The sequence below is a fragment of the Xiphophorus maculatus genome, chromosome 3 (assembly GCF_002775205.1).
Source record: "Xiphophorus maculatus strain JP 163 A chromosome 3, X_maculatus-5.0-male, whole genome shotgun sequence".
NCBI lineage: Eukaryota > Metazoa > Chordata > Actinopteri > Cyprinodontiformes > Poeciliidae > Xiphophorus > Xiphophorus maculatus.
Window position 1 is genome coordinate 21,539,217 of NC_036445.1, and position 25,040 is coordinate 21,564,256.

The 25,040-nt window shown below is 37.5% G+C and overlaps 1 long non-coding RNA gene across 6 annotated transcripts in view; it reads left to right on the forward strand.

Annotated features, from left to right (window-relative positions):
* Positions 1 to 25,040, forward strand: part of LOC111608197 — a 126,181-nt gene that overhangs the window by 68,112 nt on the left and 33,029 nt on the right. For 5 of the 6 annotated variants that reach the window (XR_002752589.1, XR_002752588.1, XR_002752591.1 and 2 more), the window contains one exon: positions 19,889 to 19,990. This is a non-coding gene — a long non-coding RNA (uncharacterized LOC111608197). Of the gene's footprint in view, positions 1 to 3,661; positions 3,699 to 19,888; positions 19,991 to 25,040 lie in introns of all 6 variants that reach the window. The other variant, XR_002752593.1, reaches the window with a different exon arrangement.

Below are 25,040 nucleotides of genomic sequence, written 5' to 3' on the forward strand. Positions count from 1 at the left end.
GGTACCCAGAGAGAACACATGCATGCACAGGGAGAACATGTACACTCCATGCAGAAAGACCCTGGGCTGGGATTCGAACCCAGGACCTTCTTGCTGCAAGGCAGCAATGCTAGCAGCTGTGCAGCCCTGTAACTATTTTATACACTGTGTTCCAAATTATTATGCAAGTGATATTTTCTCAGATTTTCTTAAATGGTCAATGCAAATCATGGTCAGTATAATTTTCAAGTCATGAACTATTACAGTATAAATCAAATTTTACTGAACAAAGCTCCCCATGAGAACAGTATTTTTTTCAAAAATAAAAAAACTCAAAATGCACTGTTCCAAATTATTATGCACAGCAGATTTTCTAAACATTTTATGGATTATGAAGTACTGCAAACGGTCATTCTTTGAATGTGCAGCATTAAGTGGTCACATGTACTAAAATCAAAAGCCGTTTCAATCAAAAACATCTTAACAGATCGAGTTACATGTTAACATAGAACCTTCTTTGATTTCACCTGCACAATTCTTGATCCATTGAACTTGTGAGTTTGTGGAAAGTTTCTGCTTGAATTTCTTTGCAGGATGTCAGAAAACCTTCCCAGAGCTGCTGGTTTGATATGAACTGCATTCCATCCTCAGATCTTCTGCTTGAGGAAACTCCAAAGGTTCTCAATAGGGTTGAGGTCAGAGGAGGATGGTGACCACACCATGAGTTTCTCCCCTTTCATGCCCATAGCAGCCAAAGACACAGTGGTATTCCTTGCAGCATGAGATGGTGCATTATCATGAATGAAGATGATTTTGCTGCTGTAGGTACGGCTGTTTTTTTTAACCATGAAAGAAAGTGATCAGTCAAAAAGTCCATGTACTTTGCTGAGGTCATTTTCACACCTTCATGGACTCTGAAGGGGCCGACCAATGATTCTCTCCCCATGATTTTGGCCCAAAAAATGACTCCACCACCTCCTTGCTGACGTCACAGCCATGTTGGGACGTGGTGGCCATCCACCACCAATCCACTACTGCGTCCATCTGGACCATCCAGGGTTGGACAGCAGTCAACAGTGAACAAGTCTGTTTGAAAATCAATCTTCATGTACGGCTGGGCCCACTGCGACTGTTTCTGCTTGTGAGCTCTGGTTAGGGGCCCAATAGTAGGTTCATGCACCGCAAGCCTCTGGAGGATCTTCCATCTTGAGGTTCCAGAGGCACCAGCAGCTTCAAATAACTGTTTGCTGCTTTGTAAGGACATTTTAACAGCTGCTCTCTAAATCCGATGAATTTGTCTAACAGAAACCTTCCTCATTCTGCCTTTATCTGTACAAACCCATCTTTGTTCTGAATCAGCCACAAATCTCTTCACAGTACAATAACACTTCAGTTTTCATTAAATATCTAATGTTTTCATACCTTGTCGTATTGCACTACACTACCTAATGATTTTTGTCAGAGAAAATGAAATGTTTGTCACATTGATTCAGAACACAACATGGACATTTTAAAACCAAAATTTCTCATCCTCACTAAAATTGATCATTTAGGAGAGAAAGGAGAGAGAATCCTTTCTCTTTCCCATATTGCTTGAAACCTGTGGCCTGCTTAATAATGTGGAACATCCTTCTTAAGTAGATTTCCTTTAATTGAGCTCACCAGACAAACTAATCAACCTAGCTCTCTGAAATTAATTATAGTGATTCAAAGAGCCCTGACACACAATACCATCTATAAATTTAATAGCACAACAAAAAATTTAATCTTTATGACACTTTAATCCAATTTGCATAATAATTTGGAACACTGTGTATTGCCGTTTGATAATTGCCAAACAAATGGCTTCATATGAAAAAAACAAATACAGAAATTATAAATGGTACATAAAAGAGGAATATTGTATTTGAACAAAAATTATGTACAATAAAGGGAGTGGAATTTATATATATTTTTTCCATGATTACTTGACTGGTTGTTTTAGCTCTTCAATCTTGCCTTTTAGCTTCACATCAGCAGCAGAGGTTGCTGTTGCCTTCGAGCTGAGTTCAGCTGAGGTCAGACAGATAGTCTTTATAGCGCTGAGGATATACAGAGATACCAACCACAGCAACTTGGAGGGATCATATCTAACAATTTTCTAATATTCTTATTTCACTTATACTTCTTATTCTTTCTTCTTTACTTACTCCCTAAGTTTTTACAAATGTGCATAGGAAAAAAAAAATCCAATTTACTTATATGCGACTTGTAAACAGTAATCTATGTGGGCATAAATGACAGTTGGTTTAATATAGCGTTTAAGTGGGACACAAATTTGCTGTAAGTATGATCAGTCTGTATCTTTGATTCTGTGAGATTACTGTAATTTGTTTTATTTCTCATAAATTAGATCTAAGTGAACTTCCAGTCAGACAAATAACAGGATTATAGGTTGGACTGGAGGAGAAGAAAGGCAAAGGTACTTTGACGTGAAAACACTGAATTATGAGGCAGGAAGCCCAAATTTTCCCAGACTGTTTTTCTTTTTTTTTTTTTTTTTTGGAGTCTGATCCAACAACTTAGCAGCTTCCTCTGAGGGGCTAATAATACAACAGAGCCATTGTGTAATACGTAGTTTCCCCCGCTTGATTTAGAAAAAGACAAGGCGCTGTGTAGTTAGTCTGAGTCTTTGCTCCCATTTGTTTGAAATGTCACATGGCTACATAATAATATAAGCCTGCTACAACACAAATGCATCAGAAAGTAAGTTTCCAGATTCCAAGTTTATTAAAGGCTTTTTTTTTGTTTTTTGTCCATCTTAAAAACATCTTATTTTTGGCCACTCTGTGAATAAGTTCTATGCAAAAGTAAGTTATGTGCAGAATGGAACCATTGACAAAATTTGGAACAATGTGGGCATTTCTTTAAAGAATTTCTTTATTTGACATTAAAATATGTCAAATAAAGCCAGAAGTTCTAAAATGACATCTTATCATTTTGATTTTAAATAAAAGCTCTGCTCTCAATCCTATCGAAAATTTTACGGGTAAAACTGAAAAGGCATGTGTGAGTAAGGCAGCCTACAAACATGACTCAGTTTACATCGGTTCTGTCAGGAGGAATTGGGCCAAAATTCCAATTATTGTGAGAAGCTTGTGGAAAGGAATCAAAAACAGTTGACCTCAGTCCTATAGTTTAAGGGCAATGGAGCCAAATTCTAATACAGTGTATTTAAACTTTTGACTTTGAAGAAAGTAATACAAATTTCCTTAAAAATGTCTGTCATTATTCTGGCATTTAGCAAATGGGAAAAAAGGTAGTTCTAATTGATCTAAAATTGGAAAATTTATTCTGATTTCATGTTGGTGTGAAAAGAAAGGCATACACGTCTTTCTATGTAGTGTATGTAAACGTCTGGCCTCAAACGTAGGTGTGAGTGTTACTCCCTTCATCCCAATGCATACTTACTATTCAAAACAATGTACATCTAAATCGATACACTTCTTTGTAGGCATGCCTTGATTTTTATTATTTGTTACATTTAGATTCACCATAAATGGGGAGATAAGAATCATTGTGACATTTGCACATCATTTTGAAATGGCCATCTTTTCGTCAACAAATTAGGAACATTGTGACTGAGTAGACAAGGAGAGGTGGGATTTACTTTCATTTTATTTTTTCCTTTCTTTTTGCAAAGCATCCCAACTGGACTCAGACAGTTTGATGGATGAAAGGTTGGTGGCTCAATTTTTATTAGTGCACATAAGCATGCTTGTGCTCAATTTCTTTGGATGCTGATTTTAACACTTGTAGATGTGACTGTGTAATGATCTTGCATTAAATGGTTTGTATGTGTTATTTTAGTAAAGTTCACTTCCATACACTTAATCAAAATGAGCAGTCTGCAGTGTGTATCCATTAAACTTTGAATTTAATTAAAGTTATTTGTTAAAGCTGTATTCCTCCATCCACCAATCCATCCACCCATCATCATTCCATCCGTCCTGTATATCAGCAGATAGATGTTTTTTTTTTTTATATGAGCTTAACTTGATGACCAATTACAAGTCCATTATTCTCCTCTAAAATCAGAAATAATCACATGAGGCTTCATCCTGCTTTCATTACTTTAGTTTACAAAAAAAAGCAAAACAACAAACAAACAAAAAATAAACCTTTATAATGTTTAACAATTCCCCAAAAGGTTGATCAGGGCCAGACTAAGCATCTGTTTTACATATTTTTCAGATTATGGTAATCTAAAAGTGCAATGTGCACCTTGTGTGTCCGGTGGGATAAAGCTGGTTTTTTATTAGAAACTGTTTTGCAGGGGCAAACCGTCCCACACACATTCAGAGCCTGAGCATGAAATGAAATTACTTGTTAAGATGGATGCTTTTTGTAGTGCAGCTGACACATCGTATCAAAGAATATGAATGATCTTGCAAATGTAATATCAGTCTTGCTTTCAGTGTTCACCTTCTATCTGTGCTATACCCGTCTCCCATTAATTATACTGACTGTCTTATGGTGCTTTGTTAAATTTTTAAACACATAAAATTGACTTATTTTTCATGATTTCTTGACATCTGCTTAAGATCAGAACACCGGTAAATTGAGATAATAGATATTAATATAAACTTGAAAAAAAAAATCATTTCTCTTTAATGAGTAAAAGTATGAAATGTTGTTACCTAGACAGCAACACATTAGTGAGACAAAGCACTGTATATTCCAGCTTACCCTTCATTATCTATGCAGGCAAAGGACAAGCTTGTCTGTCTTCATTGACTAGCTTGCATGCATTTCTTTGTGTATTTGGGGTTTTTCATTCATCCATATCCTTTTATTTAGCTTCAGGCCTGTCTTTGTTTGTCTCAAAGTTTGACTGAACATGCATCCTTCATTTCATCAGAAAGTATGATTTTTTTTTTTGTATGTGTGTGTCCATGGGTGAAATGACCACAGGGTTTCCTGCTGTGAGGACCACATGCTCGATTCCATCCTTCTCTGGGTCTTTTCCTCAAGTGCTCCTCTTTACCCCACATGGCTGCTCTACCTTGACGAGGCATGTTGTCCTGTCTGTCTGGCCTGCCATCTCATTTTGTGGTGAATGGTCAGTTTATTTATGCTTTTCCATACTTGGTTTTTGGGAATATATTAGGGCTCCTGCAACCGAGACTTAGATTTTATGGCAAGAAAATATTATATAAAAACAACTTAACTTGAAATATTTTAACTAATATATCAATCTGGAGATAAGAGTCTTTAATGGCCTTTTGTTGCCATGTGTTCTTGGTTAATAGTTAAGTGGATTTTCTACAAAAACATAGCAGAAGTCAACAAATCTGTGTACATACAAATAAATCCAGAGGTGTACATTACCATTGTACATCCCGATTCATCATACACTGTAAATGCGAGACATCTTGTTCCACACACCCCCTTTAAATACTCAAATAGATGTAAAAACCCTTTGCATGACTGATTTTCTTTGCACAACTAAGCATAATTTCTACAGGAAGAACTTACAACCGAACACATGGAAAACCAATGCAATCGGACAAGTAGTAATGTTTAATCTGCAAAATAACTTTTTTCCCCCAATTCTTTGACTCTTATTTTGTTGCAAAAATAGCTCAAATAAAATGATTATTATTTAAGGTCAGATATAAGTGGGAAAAAAAGAACTGAAGAGAAACTTTTGTGAACTTCAAATGGAGCCAAAATGACTGATTTGGAACGTTGTCCTGGATTTATTTAAACTAATAGCTCTTGAAAACTCCTATATTTCATAATATTCTTTAGAGCTAAGGGAAAGTACAGGAGTCTTTGAATACCCTTATTTGACGGAAGGCATGTCGTAATTGTTGTCCGTGAGTGTGTAGAGTTGGGACAGATAGACTGAATCTGCACTCACATAAAAGGCTGTGTTGTCATGACATCCCAGTTGTGCTTGTAAAAATATGAATAGGTTTACACATTACACCTGGAACTGTCCCTAGCAAACAACATGGAATTTTCTAATATGTCTTGAACCAAGAGAAACCAAGAGACTGACATCCACAAGTCTGAACAAGGCTTTAATGTCATTTTTAAGGCAAAACACATTATCCACAAAATGAGGAAAATATTGATCAGTTGATAACCTTTTCATAATTGGACGGACCACCATATTTATTCTAGGAGCTCATCACTGACCAGAAGATCACAAAAGAACATTAAATCTGCTCTCCATCAGAATTCCTGAAGAAGAATGTCTATATATCAGTTCACGACTTTAAACTCAATCACACTTGGATTATGCAGCAAATAAATGTTGAAACTGCCTAGTAAGACTTCAGGTATAAATACAGTGGAGATCATCTTAAACATGTCCTATAAATAGACTTTAGTAGGATTGGTGCCATATAAATAAACTTGCCTTGCTCATGCTCTACGGTGGTACAAGCAATTATTAGATTTAGAGGTCTATTATTATTATTATTTTTTTATTTATTTATTTTTTTTTTTGCATAAAAATAATTTGGATTAGACAACTTTGTTTGTTTTAGTTATAATCAGTTGAGAAGTAATTTTGTATTTATTTACTGGTGTTATATTTGTTTTTACCGTGGCACTATAATTAGCATTGTTACTGGATTTTTTTTCCTTGTTTTACCATCTTCTTTTTTTTTTAAGATTTAAAATTTCTTTGTAATATCTCATCTTCCACTTCTTCCATTTCTTATCACTTTATCCTGACAAAGTGGTCACGAACCCCTTAAACATGACATCAAGATAAAGTCCACCCAGAACAACCGAAATACGATCTTACACCTCTCAGCCTTGTCGTAAAAAATCACTTGTGTGCTCTCTAAACTTTCCTCCAGACTCTCTTGAAAGGGCAGACACTAAAACTCCCCAGCTGTCTGCTCTCTTCTTAGACATCCAAGCCAGCTGTCTGCCCTCCACGTTTGACCTTATTTTGATGAACATCATTGTGTGTTTATTTATGTTCCTATATGTGTGTGTAAGTGCTTGCGAATAATGTGTGCATGCATATACAGTGTATATATATATATATATATATATATATATATATATATATATATATATATGCATGTGTGTGTCAGTGGGCTTTTATTGCAACCTTTGGCCTTTTGATGACGACAGGCTAAATCTATTGGCCATGCGTCTCTCTTGCTCTCGACTCCCTATTTTTTCGCCACTGTTTCCTGACCGATAGCCTGTCAGCAGGAAGAGCACTCGCACTTTATTTGTGCACACCGAGGGGTCGATGTCTGAGTGCCACTGAGGAAGGCGGGGAAGGGAAGCGTGTTTGAGTGTGTTTTTGGAAAAGGAGGCCATAAAGGACAACACTGTCCAGACTTTTCAAAAATAACAACGCATATAGCTGTACTTGTAAGTATGCATGACTGTGTCGCTGGGAAGACTATCTGCTAATTATTTAGTCAGGCTTTGACCTTTAACCTTGTCCTCTAACCTCCTGTATCCTGCTGAACTGAAGAGATAGACATGCATTCATACATATGCACATCCACATAGGCTCCCTACGCCCCCCCCCACACACACACACACACACACACACACACACGCACACACACACACACACACAGACCCCCAGGGGGTCTTGGGCTGTGAGTTTTTGTGAGTTTCCTTAACTTTAGCAGTTCAGAGGAGAAAAACATGAGCAGACTTTCAAGGAATGTTTTTAGAAATGATCAAAAATATTTCAGCTAGAACACCAGTTCAGCGTGAGAGGCAAACATTCTGATTTATTACAGCCTATATTCCAATACATACTCCCCACGTACCTGACCTACTTTCTTTATTTGACAGCTGTTAAAACAGAAAGGGAAAAAAGCATGTAAACACAAAGAATGTCAAATATGCATGACTATATTGGTCTTGATAACTACTGACAACAAAAATATTCACTACTCTCTTAATTTAATATGATTGCTCGTACTTGCATGAGAACAAAGGATTTGTGGAGTGAGCAGTCCACAGATTTTGCCACCTGGGTGAAACATCTGCATCTCCTCTGTTAGTGGTGCTCTTCAGGGCTTTTCTGATTAATGCCATCCCAAGGCAAAGCCTGTTTGTTCAGATAGAAAGCCATCTCTTGATAGGCCTGCAGTTTTTCAGTTGATTGATTTGAGAAGAGTTCAGCAAAGGTTTTGTGACCTACTGCTGCTTTGAACTTCTCCATAACATTTTTCCTGATCTACTAGGCATGATTCCAGGTCTCCATGATGTTTTTTTTTTCATTCATGTTCTCTCACAACATCTAGGGCTGTCACAGAACAGTTGTAATTGCACTAAAATCAAATTTAACAGCATATAACACCGTTTAATAATGCAGCGACTTCTGATTTAGCTGCTCTAAATTCTATCTAGGATAATCCGAGTGAGAGAGCTGAACAAAAATCCACACAAGGCTTGTAAAACCATGTGCCTTTTTGTCACTTCATGACAATGTCCTAATTTGTGTTGGCCCATCACATGAAATCACAATAAAATACAAAGTCGGAAATAAGGAAATATAGTTTTGCAGGTGTAGTATGGTATTGAATTTAACATATTCCATGTACTTGTTACATGTAAAATATGTTGTTGTGAAAAAGGTTATTATATCTTGTTATTTGTAACACGTCATTTAAGTTGATTCTCTCAAACTGTATTGAATTGTAAGATTATTGGTCTTATGTTATCATTCCCATGTTAACTATTGTTGAAAAAAAAAAGATCAAAATAAAATGCACAGGAAGAAAAAAGTGTTTTCAGGCACAGTGGACTTTGTTTTACCAGTCTACCCACGATGTACAGCAATAAAGCTCACTCAGCAAAGCCCCAATGCAGCAGTACAGAAAACGAAATAAAAACAATACAAACAGTGAAGTGGAACTCAGTGAAATCACTTGAAAGCACAAGCTGAGTTATGGACATCTTTGAGTTTAGCCAGAGGGTGGAAACTTTGCTTTTAACTGCTTGGCCAGGGTGACTAGGTGCTTGTGTGTGATATTTGTTTTGGCAGGACTGGAGCTGGTGCAAGAACACGATGGGCTTATGTGGATGTTAACAGATGTCTGTGTATATAAGCCAAACAGCCCCTATGCTCACTTAGAAGGTGAACTTAGATTTTCCTTATATTCAAGTTTAGGGTAACAGATATGTTTAAATAAATCATGTGTCAAGGGTTTCTTCTTCTTCTTCTTCTTCTCCTTCTTCTTCTTCTTTCCTAACTAAATTGTTGGGTTTCTTTTTTTAGTCTGCTTTGTCTCATCTGTGTTGAAGTCTGAAGAAACGGTGGCTGTACAAAAATGTGAGACCTAATATTTAAGGCTAGCAAGAAAAGCAAGATTTTTTTGCATAATTATCAGAAGAAAAAATACATAGTTTTTTTTTCCAAATTCAAATTTACATTTGTGTTGGTATTTCACTCCCTTTACTCCAATACCACTAAAATTAAATAAAACTATCTAATCAACCAAGCACGGTTATGTAAAAAACAATTTCTCAAATTTGAAGCATCTCACTAATAATTTTTCAATCTGACATCTGAAGAAGGAAAGAGTATGGCCTAACTGCAAAGCTACCAAGACATAGGTATGTAGGGAAATGGACAAGCAAGGCAAGGAAAGCATCAGAGAAGCAACTCTGGAGGAGCTGCAATGATCTATATTTTGGATGGAAAAATTGACAGGGCAGCTACAGTTGTGCACTCTACAAAACTGTCTTTTTAAAAACAGTAAAAAACTAGTAAAAAGAAAGATTTGGGAACCAAAGTCAAAAACATTTGCAGTTTCTTGTAAGCATGTGAGAAATGACATGTGGAAGAAAGTGGAATCCAAAGAGGCAGAATACAACCTGGGTGAAGTTGGCTCCCCCAACTTAAAATTAAGCACGATTAGTGTCAAAGGTTTGCGCAGCAAAGATTTTTGTTTGTACAGCTGTCATTTTGAAGATATGAATATATGTTTCCAGAAGTCATCAGAGGTTTGCCACCCACACTTAAAAAATCAAGTAAATTCAGTGTCAGTCAACTGTGCTGCAAATATTTTCGCTGCATAAACCAGCATAAACATAGCACAAAAACTTCACCTTGTCTGAACATACCAGACTCTGCATGCAGCTGTGTGCGTGTTCAGTGTCACATAACACCTAACCCGACCCGGGCGGCTTTTCACCTTTAGAAAGAGTGAACTCTGACCTCTGGAGAAATGACCCTAGATCTTAACAGGCCCTCATTATACAGAGAGGATTGCTGGTGACAGGAGACAGATGGAATGTCCCTCGCACATAAAGGCAGACGTACACATGTGCCAGTTCGCAGGCATGGAGCAAAGCTAATGGAGTAGAGAGGTTGTTTTCTACAGACCTGAGGAGTGACAAGAAGTTCCACGGGGCCACTTCCCCACAAACACACGCACGCACGCACACCGAGCTCAGCTTACACAGGAAACTGCTGAGACACACGGGTCAAGTCTGCTTCCATGTTTATGGTTCTTCCAGACCCACTGCAGCAAACACAGGTACAGTCACACTCAAAAAACACTTTAATGTGGGATCCTTTATCTGCCTTTTGTGTACATTCACAGAACATGGTACCTTGTTCTGTTCTTTCTTTTCCATTCCAGCTCTGCGTGGTTTTAGGACAGGTGTGCAAGCCTGCATAAACTGCTCAGGAGCATCCATCAGTACTGTACATGCATGCACCTTAACTACAGCAGCTGAGTCCTCTGAAGGTTAAACTGGACACAGACTAATTTATTTTGCCCTCTGAGGGCTACTTTCTCCTCAAATAATGAGCCTGGCAGTTTACCCCATACTAAACCTCCCCAGTACTCCACAGATGGCCGTTCAATTAGCAGGCAAGAAACATGCAGAAAGGCGATGCATAGTATAATCATTGATCTTACAAGAGGGACCGCATTCACATCTCGTCATGAGCAACATACACTGACAAATATGCGCACACACAAGAGTGCAATACACAGATAAATATCCGAGCATATGGCTTGTGCACACATGTCTGTGTACCTAGAGGGCCAGATTACTTTGCTTCCTGCTTAGCAAGCAATCTTTCTTCAGGTCACTATTCCTCACTTCCACACAGGAACAATCTATAAATGCAGACTTCTGGGAAACAGCCGACTGAATGTATTTGGAAGAGTCATCTGAATTTAGTTACCGTGGAGCTGCTGAATCGTTTACATCGTATGGCGGATTTCAAATTTGAGATAAATGCTGTATGCAGGTAAAGAAGATTGACTTTCAGGTTTGCAGCTGTGGAGCTATGAACTCATTCTCGAAATATCGGCCTGTTCCCCCCCCTCTTATCTGTCCCTTCCCTCCAGTGTAGTATAATTCTACTGCACTTGCTATTTTAAGTAATATTAAAAATTGGGAAAGCCCCATTGTGGGAAATTTTCCCAAGGAAAGAGGAAAAGTGGATAGAGGAAGGAGTGGAATTATTATTTTCTTTGGCGAAATCAGACTGAGTCTTTTCTGCCTGACACTTCCAAGTGTACCAGAAATGGGGAAACATGCCCTTAAACATTTTCTTGACCAGGAAGCTTTCTGTAAAATTCCAATCGAGGCCAATTTTAATTTCTTTTGAGAATGTCTTCTCTCTGAGTAGTCCCAACTTTTTCCCCCAGTCTAATATTAATTAGTGTTGTCTTTAAATGTTATTTGTCCTGTGTGGCTCTGTTTTGTTCTGGTGTGTCTGGTCATTGGTGGCTTTGGTAAAACAATGGAACTACAAGTGCTCAAAATATATCTATAACAAACAACATCTGTGTATTAATATTAATGTTGTTTATGCTCATTGCTTTTAGTTAATATGACTTTTTTTGCTTTTTTTCAGCTTTCAGAAAATCCTGCATTTATAGTATGTGGATGTAATCTAATAGGTGAAAAATTTACCATTACACATGTGGAACATCTGTATCACTGTGGAAGCTAAATATTTATTTTAGCTGCTTTTTTTATTTTTATTTTTTACAATTATTTTATGGGCTTACACTGACATGATGAGATGGAGAATTTGTGAAAAACAGTACGTTTGCAAGTCCCACTGTTTAGGAATATAAAATTTTCTATTGATATGCTAAAAAGACATTTGGGATTGGTGGATTTAAAGGCAGATATTCACCAGGGAGTTGTGGGCAAGCAGAGGGTAGCTGCATAATCAGCTCTACCATCAGCCAACTGATATTCTGCATAATAGAGGAGAGATTTTTGGGTCAGTGGGGGTGCGCGTGCGTGTGTGATACATGTGTATGGTGGGGCAATGGCAGCCTCAGTGTGGGTTTGCCCTTTTATCTGCATGGATGTGTACAAGTTTGCTTGCATCCTGTCTGAATTTGTATGCATGTGTGCCATCTATGTCTGGATGTTTATCTGTGCGTGTGTGTGTGTGTGTGTGTGTGTGTGTGTGTGTGTGTGTCAGGAGCACTGACCTCTTTCCCCATGGGGAGAAAAGTCCCTGTCTCATTAGAGAAGAGAGACAGATAGAGAGACAGGAAGGCAGTGGAGGAACAAAAAACGTAGGACGAGGAGAAAGACAGGGAGCAGCAGAGTGAGGGTAGCTAGAATGCATTAAAGGGTCAAAGATCACTCATCCATTATCCCAGTGTGCAGGAAGGGGCCATGGCAGAGAAGGTCACAAAGTTTTCTGAGTCAGATTCGGATCCACAAATCCTTTTGCTTCATTTTTCTTCTTTAGGGACCCTTCATTGACATGATGCATTTCTCAGACCCCAACCAATATCATCACCCTAGCTGTTGATGTGACCGAGCTCTGACCCTGGTCAAAAGTGCAAATTCTGATCACTCAAGCAGTAATTTAAACTTTTGACTGTAGCAAACACTTTGAACCACACATGTTCAGTGAGTTGACTAATCACTGAAGATTCACAAACACCTTGTCATACTGATAGTACACAGAGACTGAGGCACATACTGACCAAAATATATTCATGTTCCAAATTTTCTCTCATTCAATTCGAAGCAAAAGCTAAGCTAATCCAATCCTGCTCAAAAGCCCAGCTGCCCAGAAAATCAGCTGGTTTGATGATTATAAGCTAGTCAGTTGCCCTTTTGAACCGTGACAACGGCAGCTTCTTTATTATTACGGTTGTTATCATTAGGAGTGCTAATTTGGTGCCCTTAAAGATAACTCTGACCTATGCTTTCTGACCTTTTACCACCTACACACATTTAAGCATATTACAGCCTTGTGACTTCTGCACTTGGTAGTTTGCTTGCATTTGTTGTCCTAATGAAAAGATAGACTATGCGTCATTTTGTGCTCTGTGTGAGTCAGACTCTGTCTTAACTTCAAATACAGTTTAACATACTAGATTACTTCCTTTAATTGAACATAGTTATAGAAGCCAATTATTTGAAATTTTATACAACCTTAAATTGGTTCACTATCAGTGAATTAGGGAAAATTACTTTAATCACTCACTTATTTCTATGACATTTTGATGCATCAACTGGATTATTTTCAATAATTGGATATTTGCCTTGTTCTGAGCCAAATAAGATATGGCTCTGCTTCCTCAAAGGTCTTCCCAAATACATCACTTTACTAAAAGTCTGACCAGCTGTTGAACTGTCTGGGGAAGAGTAGACTGTCTTTCAGATCATCTCCTTTAAGGAGCCTCTAGCAAGTATGTCCTCTGTTTTTCCACTGGTGCAAACTCTGCACCAACTTCCCCCCAAAAAACATGTGCTTAGTTAACACCAGTTTTCTGCTGAACAAGAGGAAAGAACCGCTGTAGTCAGATGTAGAAGTGGGTAGTAACTAATTACATTTACTCAGTTACATTTACTTGAGTAACATTTTGAGAGTAAAAAAAAACAAAAACTTTTAGGAGTAGTATTAGTTTTGTTGTTAATTGTTGCAGATTGTCACCATCAGGATACTGACTATTCCTATTTTTTTTTGCAGTCAGAGAGAGGTTAAGTCTGTCAATGCAATCAGTCGACTGCCTCTCACTGAATCCATTAATGGCATTTCCAACTGTTCTTTAACACTGTCAATTTTTTAACATTCACAGGTTTTGCTGAAGAGAGATCAGGTGATTAGGACTGCAATTACAACAAGCGTTCACAAGCACTGCTCCTCGTTTCAAACAGTGTTAATAAATTAAGGTGGTGATACTAAGGCATCTGTTTGCAGAGATAAATAATGTTATTTATTGAATTAAACTGACTTCATGCAATGTGATCCCTTGCAAGCATAGAGAAACACAGGAGGAGGAGGATCAACTATTAACTGCCTGAGATATTTATAAAGTCGTGGCTATGACTTGACTGTCAGGCAGCCAAAAATCAAACGTTTTCACTTCCAGACGTTAAGCCATGGAACCATTTTAGTAGAAAGAATGTAAGTTCTAGGCCATTGTTCTCAATTGTAGAAAGGTAGACATCTACCTTCAGGCCGGGACTCAGTCTCTTCTTCAAGCAGAGAAGTTAAAGCATGCTAGCCTCTTCTTCACAAGTAAACGGGCGGATGGAATGGGAAACGAACAGGTGAATTTAAGCCTCGTTGGGATTTATATGGGCACTGCTCTGCGTTGGGGTCTCCCAAATGGACTGGAAAGGGTTGTTGGGCCAAAGCATGTCTGTATTTCCCTCCTGGACTTGTTACTGCGCACACAAGCCCGAGCGAACACACACACACACAACCCATGTGGGACACTTTTCTACATTCAGTGCATGCCACAATCCAGACTTCCCTGTCTTTTAATTGAATCAAGAGGCAGTGTGTGGGCGTTTGAGGTTTGAAAAACAGAAGAAGCGTGGGGTGTGGGGAAGCTTCACAGGACGGCTGATTGTGTGTGTATAAACAGACAAGAAATCTAATTGTTGGACTCCATGTGTGTATAAATGCAGTCACGGAAGTATGTTTATGTGTGAATACTGCTGAGCATGATAAAATAAACTTGGGTGAGCAAGTGGTGAATCAAAATTTTTGGCCTTCATGGCTGGTGATAAAGTCAAAAACTGTTTGGCTGTGATCTATACAAGTGTTATCATTAAAGGGATTGAGGAATAACAAGTCTGAGAAGATTTAGCGATATTGAAACATCACAGTATTTCTTCTCGAAAAGTAAAATCTATCTTAGGAAGCATTATGTAGTTTGTATCTCAGCGTGCAACTTCATAAAGTGAATGCCCACTGGTATGCTGGAAAGTTTTATTTTTCAGTAAGAGGATATCTTAAGTTGCCCTGTTGTGTTTGCATCGTTGACAAACAGAAGTCTTCTGGTTGGGCTGCCTTTCAACACTTACAATATATTGGGACTGGTGAAGCTTTCACCACTTTCAAATCACAATTTAGAGTAAAGACCTGCTGTGTGAACATAGCCTTAGACTGAGACAAGCTTGAAAACCATAATAGACTGCGCTTGAATACACTTGAGTATTCTACATGGATTACAGTGTTTACAAAGGCAAGTCATGATTTTTAAAATTTCTACCCTATTTTTAAAAACAAAATCTGACATTGTACTCATGAACTCAGTATTGTGTATCATCTCCTGAGGTAACATAATCATTACAACTCTAGGAATATCCCACTGGCATAATGTGTAATCACAGAAAATAAGTCCAACATGAAGCTCTACCGACTGCACGCACTTAAGTCATTGAAGTGTGATGAAATCTGACTCTGCGCAAAGATGAAGGGATTGGGGGAGCCAAGTAAAAGACACTGAGTAATGATGAATCCTGTGATCATCTGCTGAAAAAAGAGAAAACGTAAAACAGCAATGAAGAACAAAGCGACCACAACAGAAGCCCCAAACCTCCATGAAGCCCACCACCTCATCATCATAGAGTAATGTGGTTTGTCTTACAGGAGGTTCCTATACTTATTACGGGCATTATATAAACTCCTCATGTGATCGCGTCAAAGTATATGAGCTCCAACATCCCTTAAAGATCAGGTTCTTAGTCTGTTTGTAAAGCTGATCTGATCATTTTCTTCATTAGGTATTCAGTGGCTTGTTTATTTGTGCAAAGGCCTATAACCATATGTTATACTCGCTTTAAAACGACTGTAATTACTTTATGAAGCTAAGGACATTTCCACATGCTTTTTTAAATCCATCATATAATCCTGATCACATGCTTAGATCACTGCAAATGTTATTCATGACTGTATTGCCTCAAACAAAAGCCAGTTAAGAATGAGAGAGAGAGAGAGAGTAGAAAGATAGGTTTGAGAGAGAAAAATGCTGAAAAACAGCCTGTGAGAAGCAGAGTGAGAAGCAGACAGCAAGGAGAGAAATGGAGTGAGAGTTGGATGGAAAAATAGAAAGAAAAGCAGAGGAGGAGAATTAAAGAAACCACAACAGAAGCTCAACGTCCTTAAAAGCCCCCTTCTCCTCATGTTGGTGGGGTGTGGTGTTGGGGATTTGGCTTAACTTCCTACAGTGCAGCCCCTTTCTAAACATCTCATATATACATCCAGTCAGGCACAAAGTTACAGCAAACCACATCACAACTGTTCATGAGAGCGTGTGTGTTTGTGTGGGTGTGTAAGCTCTCCGCTCAGCTGCTCCCAGACTCACAGAGAGCGTTTGCTGCCTGAGCGTGTCAGAACTGTCTCTTGATCTCATCTGTCTTTTTATTGCCTAATCCCTGTTTCTTCTCTCATTCCTCTCTCTTCCTCCCTATGTACTTCCTTCTTTGTCCTTCATTTTCTCCCTTCAACCCCAACAATCCCACTTCATATTTCTACTTAGACTTTGACTATAGCTGCGGTTGCTTTGACAGCATTAGTTTTAAGTTCATGAGAATAAAGGTCGTTCTTTTCCCTGTCTCCTCGCAGTCTGTATTTGTGTTCTCTTTGGGCTTCATACAGGCTTACTAAAGTCCTCTGTTTAAGGAAGTAAAGATGGGTTTGTCCAATCCAAGATATGGGTCATTCGTGTATTGGATTTAGTGTAGGACGATGAATGTTTCATTTTGGTTTAACAGTGCCTCAGCTCTACAGTGGCAAAATGTTTGTTCGACTTACACTCCTCTGACTCTATGCCATCTGTCAGGCTTTCACATTTAGTCCTCTTAAATTCCCAAAAGCACCTTTTAACCAAGACGCAATGGATTTTGTGACTAGTACGTGATTTTTGGAGTTTGTGAAGCTTTCGACCTGCTAATACCGATTTTTGCCAATTCCATGTTTTTTTTCTTTCAGAACTACCTGAGACATGAAAAGTTTTTTCTGCTATGAGTTTGAACGAATTATTTTATATATTGGTGACAGGAGTGTCTTAACACTGCATGTGTGAGAGAACAGCTGCTGTGAAACCTGATTTACTATTCATTAACACAATAATAGAGTTTACTGTTTAAACTGTGGCTCATTCATAACAAATAAAGCTGAGAGGTCAAAATGATTAAACAGATCAATTTTGTTCTATTCCACAGCCTTCCTGTTACCTGCCTTTCATCTCGCTCTCTCCTGTTTTCTCACAGCCTGAATAAATTACAAACATCTTGTGAAGTCATAAAGAAATGGTTTCTTTTTAAACAGCTTCTTGCATCGCTGTGGTTTCTCTAACTTCATTTTTTAAAACCTTTGTTAGTGAATAAGAAAGAACTAACTGAGTCTCCTCCCTGCATTAAGATCTTCCACATTAAAGCGTTTTGTTGTAGCTGCGACCTGGAAGCACTTAGACTTTATGCATTTGCTGATCAGTAAAAGATTGAATTCTTTTAGTTTCCAACTGGTCTGGTACTCGTGGCAGATCAAGTGGAGCATTGTCCAATTCTGATCCCATGCACTTTTCTTGTTGCCTCTTATACTTCTACTCTCATACTCATAACATGCTGTTGCAAATTTACGTTGTGTAAAAAAATGTCCACAGAGGTAAACGGAAAAGAAAAGAAATTGTGTTCTTAAGCTCTTTATGGAAGTGTTGAAATGCTTAAATATACAGCAACAGTAAAAATCATCAAATGTGCTTGAATTTATTTGGAGAAGATAATTATAAATACTTGGTCAAAACAGAGTTCTTGTGATGAGTGGCCAAAAATAATCAGCAAAGTGGCATTTAAGTTTAAACTGAACTTTATAGACCTTTTATTCCTGTCCATAAAAACACTCTTTTTGAAAAACTTCAAATAAAAAAACTCACCAAAATTGTGAATCAAACTTGTTTTTTCTTTACCAAAATTCTTAATAATGATTATTTCTTTTTCAGTCTGCTAGCTCTTTAAACTTTAACACTTTTACCAACAGCTGTGGGGTTCTTATAGCTTATACCCACAAAGCAAGAGAAAGCTATTAACTTTATGATGCCTCATCTAATTTTTATCTTTTGCATGATCCACACTTGGGAAAGTTTTAGTGCTCAAAAACAAAGTAATGGAGATGTGGAAATGTGGAAACACTCAGCACATACACTGCAATTAAATGGTTTTAAGATGTTAAATCTATTAGTCATCAGTTTCTGAGGAGATTTATTGTGAAAATGTCCGAGATGACCTATTATTTACTTCTCAGAGCTTGGAGCTCTAGACAGTCTAGCAGTGAAATGCTGAAACAAACGTGTGGAATTGAATTTTCTTTCTATGTTGATAATCAGTACTGTGGCAAAGCAGCCGTTATGATGATTAAAATCAGATGTTGATTTTTAAAATCTGGCATGCAGCTGGAAAGGTCTGTCGCCACAACTCTCTCAGCTTTGAGTCAGATCAGCAGCACTACTGAATTTTAAACAAGAAATGTGTTTGTAATGTAAAGATTAATTCACATTCTAGAAACATTATTAAAAACCAGCTTCACTTGTTCTTTGCTAAAGAGTTATGAATAAAACCATTATTTATTTGTAAAAGAAAATCTGCATTCTGCCAAAATTCATCTATTTGAAAACGGGTTCAATGTTTTTAATTGTAGACAGTACTCATTGAATGCAGAGACAGCTATTTATTAATATTTTACAGGTTTGTTAATGGGTTTATCAATACACTTTGGTACACCCAACCTTTTGAGGACATTCATGATCTAGACAAGTGGAAGTGAGTTCGATACCTCCGAAGTAGTGACCAAGTTTGAGCTTCAGATATTTTAAGCAATTTATTTAAAATAAGTTTTCATTTCAAACTAAGCCCTGGAGCCTTTAAAAATAGTGGAGCCACAAGTAAGTGTCTTGTGATGTGTTTCATACATTAGAGGGAGAGAAACCAAAAAAAGACTTTATGTTTTTATTAACTTTTTAAAAAATAATAAATCTGCAGTATATAAAAAAATATTGATCACATGTTATCTATGTAACAGACATCCATCTTGTGACTAACGTTAGCATTTGAATTTGTTTTTATTGTTAGTTTATTATCTAGACAAAAGTCTGGCTCCAGTTTTGGGCGATCATCCAGCAGCTGCTTATGTGCTTTAGCTGTGACGCTAAATAAAGGCACTATTATGTACGAGTGAGGTCCTTTACCATTAAGCCAAGTTTCTCTAACCACCCATAAACATGAAAATAGTTCATGTGTATCCATGCTGGTACAAATGTCTATTTCTGTATCAGTTGTGGTTCTGACCTTCTCCTTCAAACCAAAACTGTGTATGAGTCACAATCTTTTAACCATTTATAAATCTGCTACTGAGACGGGTCCCAATAAATTGCTGCTCTCAGAATATTCACATTTATTTTATATATAGATGCCTCATTAACCTGCAATTTATTCATTTTTTTTACTCATTTCAAGATGTGCCTAGTTTTTTTTAATATTCACTTTATATTTTCAGTGTTATATAATGCTTTCATTTCCAGTAAAACACTTTGCCATCAAGGTGAATAGAATCTTTTTCTTAGCATTTGATAATTGTGCATGAGTCAGGCCTTCTGGTGTGCTAACTGGATTTTTTTTCTTTCCAATTCTGCCTCAGGTCTTGGACATTTAGTGGACCAGAAAGCTGACAGATGATGCCCATGAATGATGGATGATGTCTTCTTGGTGCCAGTTGAATGCATTATAAAGCAATGATACGGTAATTCCAGTTTTCCCCACCCAGAAACTTAGTGCTGTGTCTGAAGAGAAGCTTAGAAAAGCTACAACCTACAACCACATAATTGCTAATAAAAAGATGGGGATGCATATTATCTTTTATTATTTTAGTTATTTATTTTCTACTTTTGTGTTACTAAATTAAAACGTACAAGGCTTAATTTAAGTATTTTTTTCAGCACAAAGTTTAAGATAAATGTATATTTTATTTTCATGGCATAATTTCAGATTGTAAAGGAAATCCAACGTTAGAGTATTTCAGTGGGTAAAAACCCCACATTAAGCAATTGTTTTAATATAAAGCACTAGTGCCCAATTTATTGACACACCAAACAGTTTCTACAAAATAAAATGTGACATTTTTTTACCATTTACATTTGTCGGGGGAACTTTAAATTGTCTCTCTGGGATATAAAGGTGACATCATGGTGTCATAGGTCAATATTTTTAACTTAACAGGTTGGATCAAGACCCAAATTTAGCTTTTAGCTGTGGGCCCATTTCTCTTCCCAGTGAATCATATCAGTGTACATTGGATAGTGACCTGTAACCAGGACATAAATAATATCTAGACATTGTCATTAAAAATGTGTTGGAGTGTAACACAAAACTCAAAACTGTGTTTAAGATTAAAGGTTTTTTTATGCATATATAAATTTAGCAATCAATGAGTTATTTTGTAGTTTCAGAAGCTAAGAGGTCACATTACCATGAAGTGGAAAATCTACTTTTCAGCATTTGATTTGATCAAATAAACTAGACTCCTACTTTCTCAAAATCCTTTCAGTACTTTCATTGGTAGTTAATTGATCATTGAACCTATAACCTGCTAGTCAGAGCCATTGGCAAAACTGGCCCAGTTTTAAGTCTTTTGTATCTTCTGAAATATATATATATATATATATATATATATATTTTTTCTTCTTTTTTAGTATTGACCTGAACTTAGCTCAAGTACAGTTCAGGCATTAGCAGATTGTTTTTAAGCAGATATTGATCTCAAATATTCACATTCAGCTGTGATCACTAAATCCCCAAATACTGGGGGTCCACTGAAGTTAAAGGTCTCATCTGTCCAGAGGAATTATTCTAGATGTTTGTAGCTAAAAGAAATATCTGAACAAAATAGAGTCCCACAAATATGCGAGCAACATATTGTCCTGTTTCCTGTTACACTAGTAACACCCAAGGTGTATAGACCCAAAGTTTTGTGTCTGTGTGTGCAGATCCATGTCCTGTAGATTTGTGTTTGAGTGTGGAAACGTATGCAATTATTATGCTGGTGTGCGCCCCTGTTCCTACTGTAGTATGTAGGTCACCAGTATATTCCTGATGAAGTGTAGTCCTCTGGAGAACCCTACAGAGCCTAAATTAGATACTATTATCTCTCTGTGTGGGTGTGTGTGAGAGAAAGGGAGAGAGAAAGTGAGAGCGAGATAGACAGCGCTATCAGACAAGAGTGCCGCAGGCATGTGTTTTCAGTTTTGTGCACACACATGCTTTCACATGTGAGAGAGGTATTGTGATTATGCATGTCCATTTATGTGTGTAGGTGTATGAAATTACAGGCTATTTCAAATATAATGTACTTATGTATGTGTAGCAAAATGACACAGTCATCATCAGACTGGCTTGCTGATCCTTCCTGTTATGACTGACCTGTAAATGTAAATGTCAGTCTGTGATTTTTAACAACTCTAAAGTTGTAAAATATGTCCTTTTTGCAACAGAAAACATGCAAACTGGTTACAGGGTTAAAACTTTAACCTAAAAAAACACATAGTCAGTGGCTTTTTCTTTTCAAGATGTCTTTGAAAAGGTTTTTTTTAACTATAAGTAAAATAAGCAGTTTTGTTCTGGTAAAGCACTGAATATAGTCAGTGTTTGTGTGGCCAAATTCACTTATCTGCCCTCGCGTTTAAATGCGATAAACTCAATTCTTGTCACTGTCTTGTCTTGTCTTGTCTGTCATCAGACCAAATACACTAAAACCAGATAAAAATGTTTTGTCTGTGTCTTTTTGGAAACTTATTTTTTTCATTTATTTATATTTTTTTTGTGTGAAATTGCAGTTTAAATGTACGCCTTTTTATTCATTTATACTCGGTGTGGATTTGTTCGCGGAATCAAAATCCACCTCTCTACATTTTATGCAACCTCCTTCAGCAAAATGTCACCGGCTATACCAACTGATCCGGGACAGTTTTTTGAGACACTGCACAGCCCATAATCCTCTCTTCATTTCGAGATGTCTACATCTCTAGTCAGTCTACTGTCTGTTAAGTCACAGGGACAATACCACATATGGCCAATCTGTCAAACCAATTTGGAAATTTTTCCAGAGCTAAGCCCCAAAAGTTATATCCAACCTGAGAGGAATGAATAGGAGTGAGAATGTCTGCCTTTGAAAGGCTTCATGCTTTGACCAAATCATATGCTGTCACTCCTATGCCTTAGAAGGCCTGCACTTTTCATCAAAGCCCTTGATGGCTACCTTTCACAGCGCTGTCGAATACACCCTGTGAGCATCCCTCCCTCCTTTCCTCGCATCCCCTCCCAAAATCTCTTTCTTCTTCCCTCCGATGTCTACTACCCCTTTTCACTGCCCCCCGCCCCCCACAATCTTCCATTCCCCTTGTCTTTAATCCCTCTATCCGTCTCTCCTTCCCCTCCTCAATCAAACCCTCAAATCCCTCCAGTTTTTTTCTCCTTTTTTCCCTCTGTGTCTGTGCGACTTCAGTTCTGTCAAGGTAGATGAAACAAGAGAAATTCAAATTCATCACAGTCATAACCTGCCATAATAATCAGCCACTCTCATTCCTCCCTTGTGGTGGCAGGCCAATGTTGCTGGCCCCCTTTTTGGGGGGGTGGTTTATTTGCATATTTGTTTCCCCTTTGTTTCTTTTGATGAATTATTTACCATAGAGAAAAATGACAGCGGAGATCAGTGACGATTGCCGTCACGGGTGCCGCTCTTTGTAATTGTTCTCCTTTTTTGCTGATTTTCAATCAACTTTTTTCATGCACACAACAGATGAGGAACAGGGAGGAGAACAAAAGTTACACATATATTTTAGCATTTCTGGTGGCATCTTCCCCTGTCTACAGGGAATGTGGCCTCCATTGTTGTCATAATGATTACAGAGTTGGCAAAAGCAGAAAAAAACACACAAAATGTGCTCACACACCTCCTACACAAAGGACAAGTTGGATGAAAACAAACACATCCTGTTCTTGCTTACCTAAGTACTAAAGATACCTAATTGTAAGGCAATATGCTACTAATAATAGTTTACCAATGACATTAATTTTTAGTTAAGTGCAAACTGAGCTAAACTGAGCTGGTGGAAGCTTAAGCATCAGACCACACATGTCAGTGCAACAAAATAGGATCTTTAGCAGAGTAATCACAGTAAGTTCTTTGCCTTGACTGTAAGCCTCAGTAGCAGTGTTCACAGTGTGTTTCAAGGATATGCGCCACACATTTTCAAACACACACGCACACATACATACACCGCCATCCTGTCCCTGTGTTGCCCTATCCAAGAATAACAATGCATAATTCATGTCTGAAAGTCTTGTCTGCAGACAAAAGTTGCCGTTTGCATTTATTATTTATTGAAAACAGCTCACATGATGAATCCTTTAACAAACAGACTAAGCGCTCTGCACCTATTTCTTCCTCTCGTGCTGTTTGTGATTTGGTATAGATTTTTATTTATTTATTTATTTATTTATTTTGTTGGGCATGGGCTCATTAGCTGAAATTGGGATGTGAGATTAAGAGAGAAATAAGAAAGGGGAAAGAAGATACGGAAAGGTGCTGGAGAGAGGGATGATTTGAAGAGGGAAATTGGGCCAAAGAATTAATAGATCAGTTTTTAAAAGGTGTGGATGAATGAGGGACTTTATTAAGCAACCTAATTAATTTAACAATGATATATATATATTTTTTGGCACACAGTTTTATTTTAGACTTTAGGACTTCTCTGGAAAAGTCTGCTAAAATGTCAGTGGCAGATTTGTATAACCTTTCTATGTTATTGCTGCAGAGCTGGACACACTCTAAGATAGAATTACTATACGTTTCTTCTGAACAGTTTCAATAAGGATGGGAGTAATTGTTTAAGACGGAAAGGAGCATTTTTCATTTGACCAAAAGTTTGTGATTTTCTTCTTTTTTTTTCAATCTGCCAATTAATATCTTGTCACTCATGCAGAGTAAGCTTAACATTATTCTGGTGATGCCATTTATATTTAGAATTTTCTGAAATGGGAAAAGACACGCAACAACGTTGGTTATTTCTGTTGAACAATCTTAAAAATCCAATTTGGAATAGCAGTGATTAATCAGTTGATGCGATATGATAAGAAATGAAATGAAATAATCACAGCAGGATGAAAGCTGGCAGTCCAGACATGAGCAGGGAAAGAATGTATTTGTAATGGCTGCCATGGGAAAAAATAATGAATCGCATAGATTTAAGAGATAGGGAGATTTTTGCTCAGCAATGTACTTGATACTCTGTACGTGCCTGTCCATATTTTTTTGGTAAATTCATCCTGTCCTGACGGAACAAGGTTTTCTTTAGTTTCGCGAGCACACGGGAAACATTAAACCAGATTTTGTTAAGGAGAAATAGTTGCAAGAGGTGTAGAATGAGCACAAAGATATCGATGACCGACCATAAAGTCCATAAGCAGTTAACTTAAACAAGATTAACTGTTTGTACAGGAAGATTTGCACGAGACGTAGAATGCAGCTGGGAGTTGTAGAAATAATTCCAAACTCCAGACAAACTTAAGTAGCTTTCTAACTATGATTCACCTCCATTAAATGGTTACATGTTTCCTTGTTTTCTGTGGCGACAGAAGATACGCTGGTAGTATGTAATGCTCCTGCATCACCTCTATGTAAATGGGAGTTGTATTACCAGTAAAGAGCCATGAGCAAACAAATAATTTGAATTCGACAAGAACAAAAAACCCTACTATAATAAGATATTGTTTATAAGGCATTGACATGTCCTTTA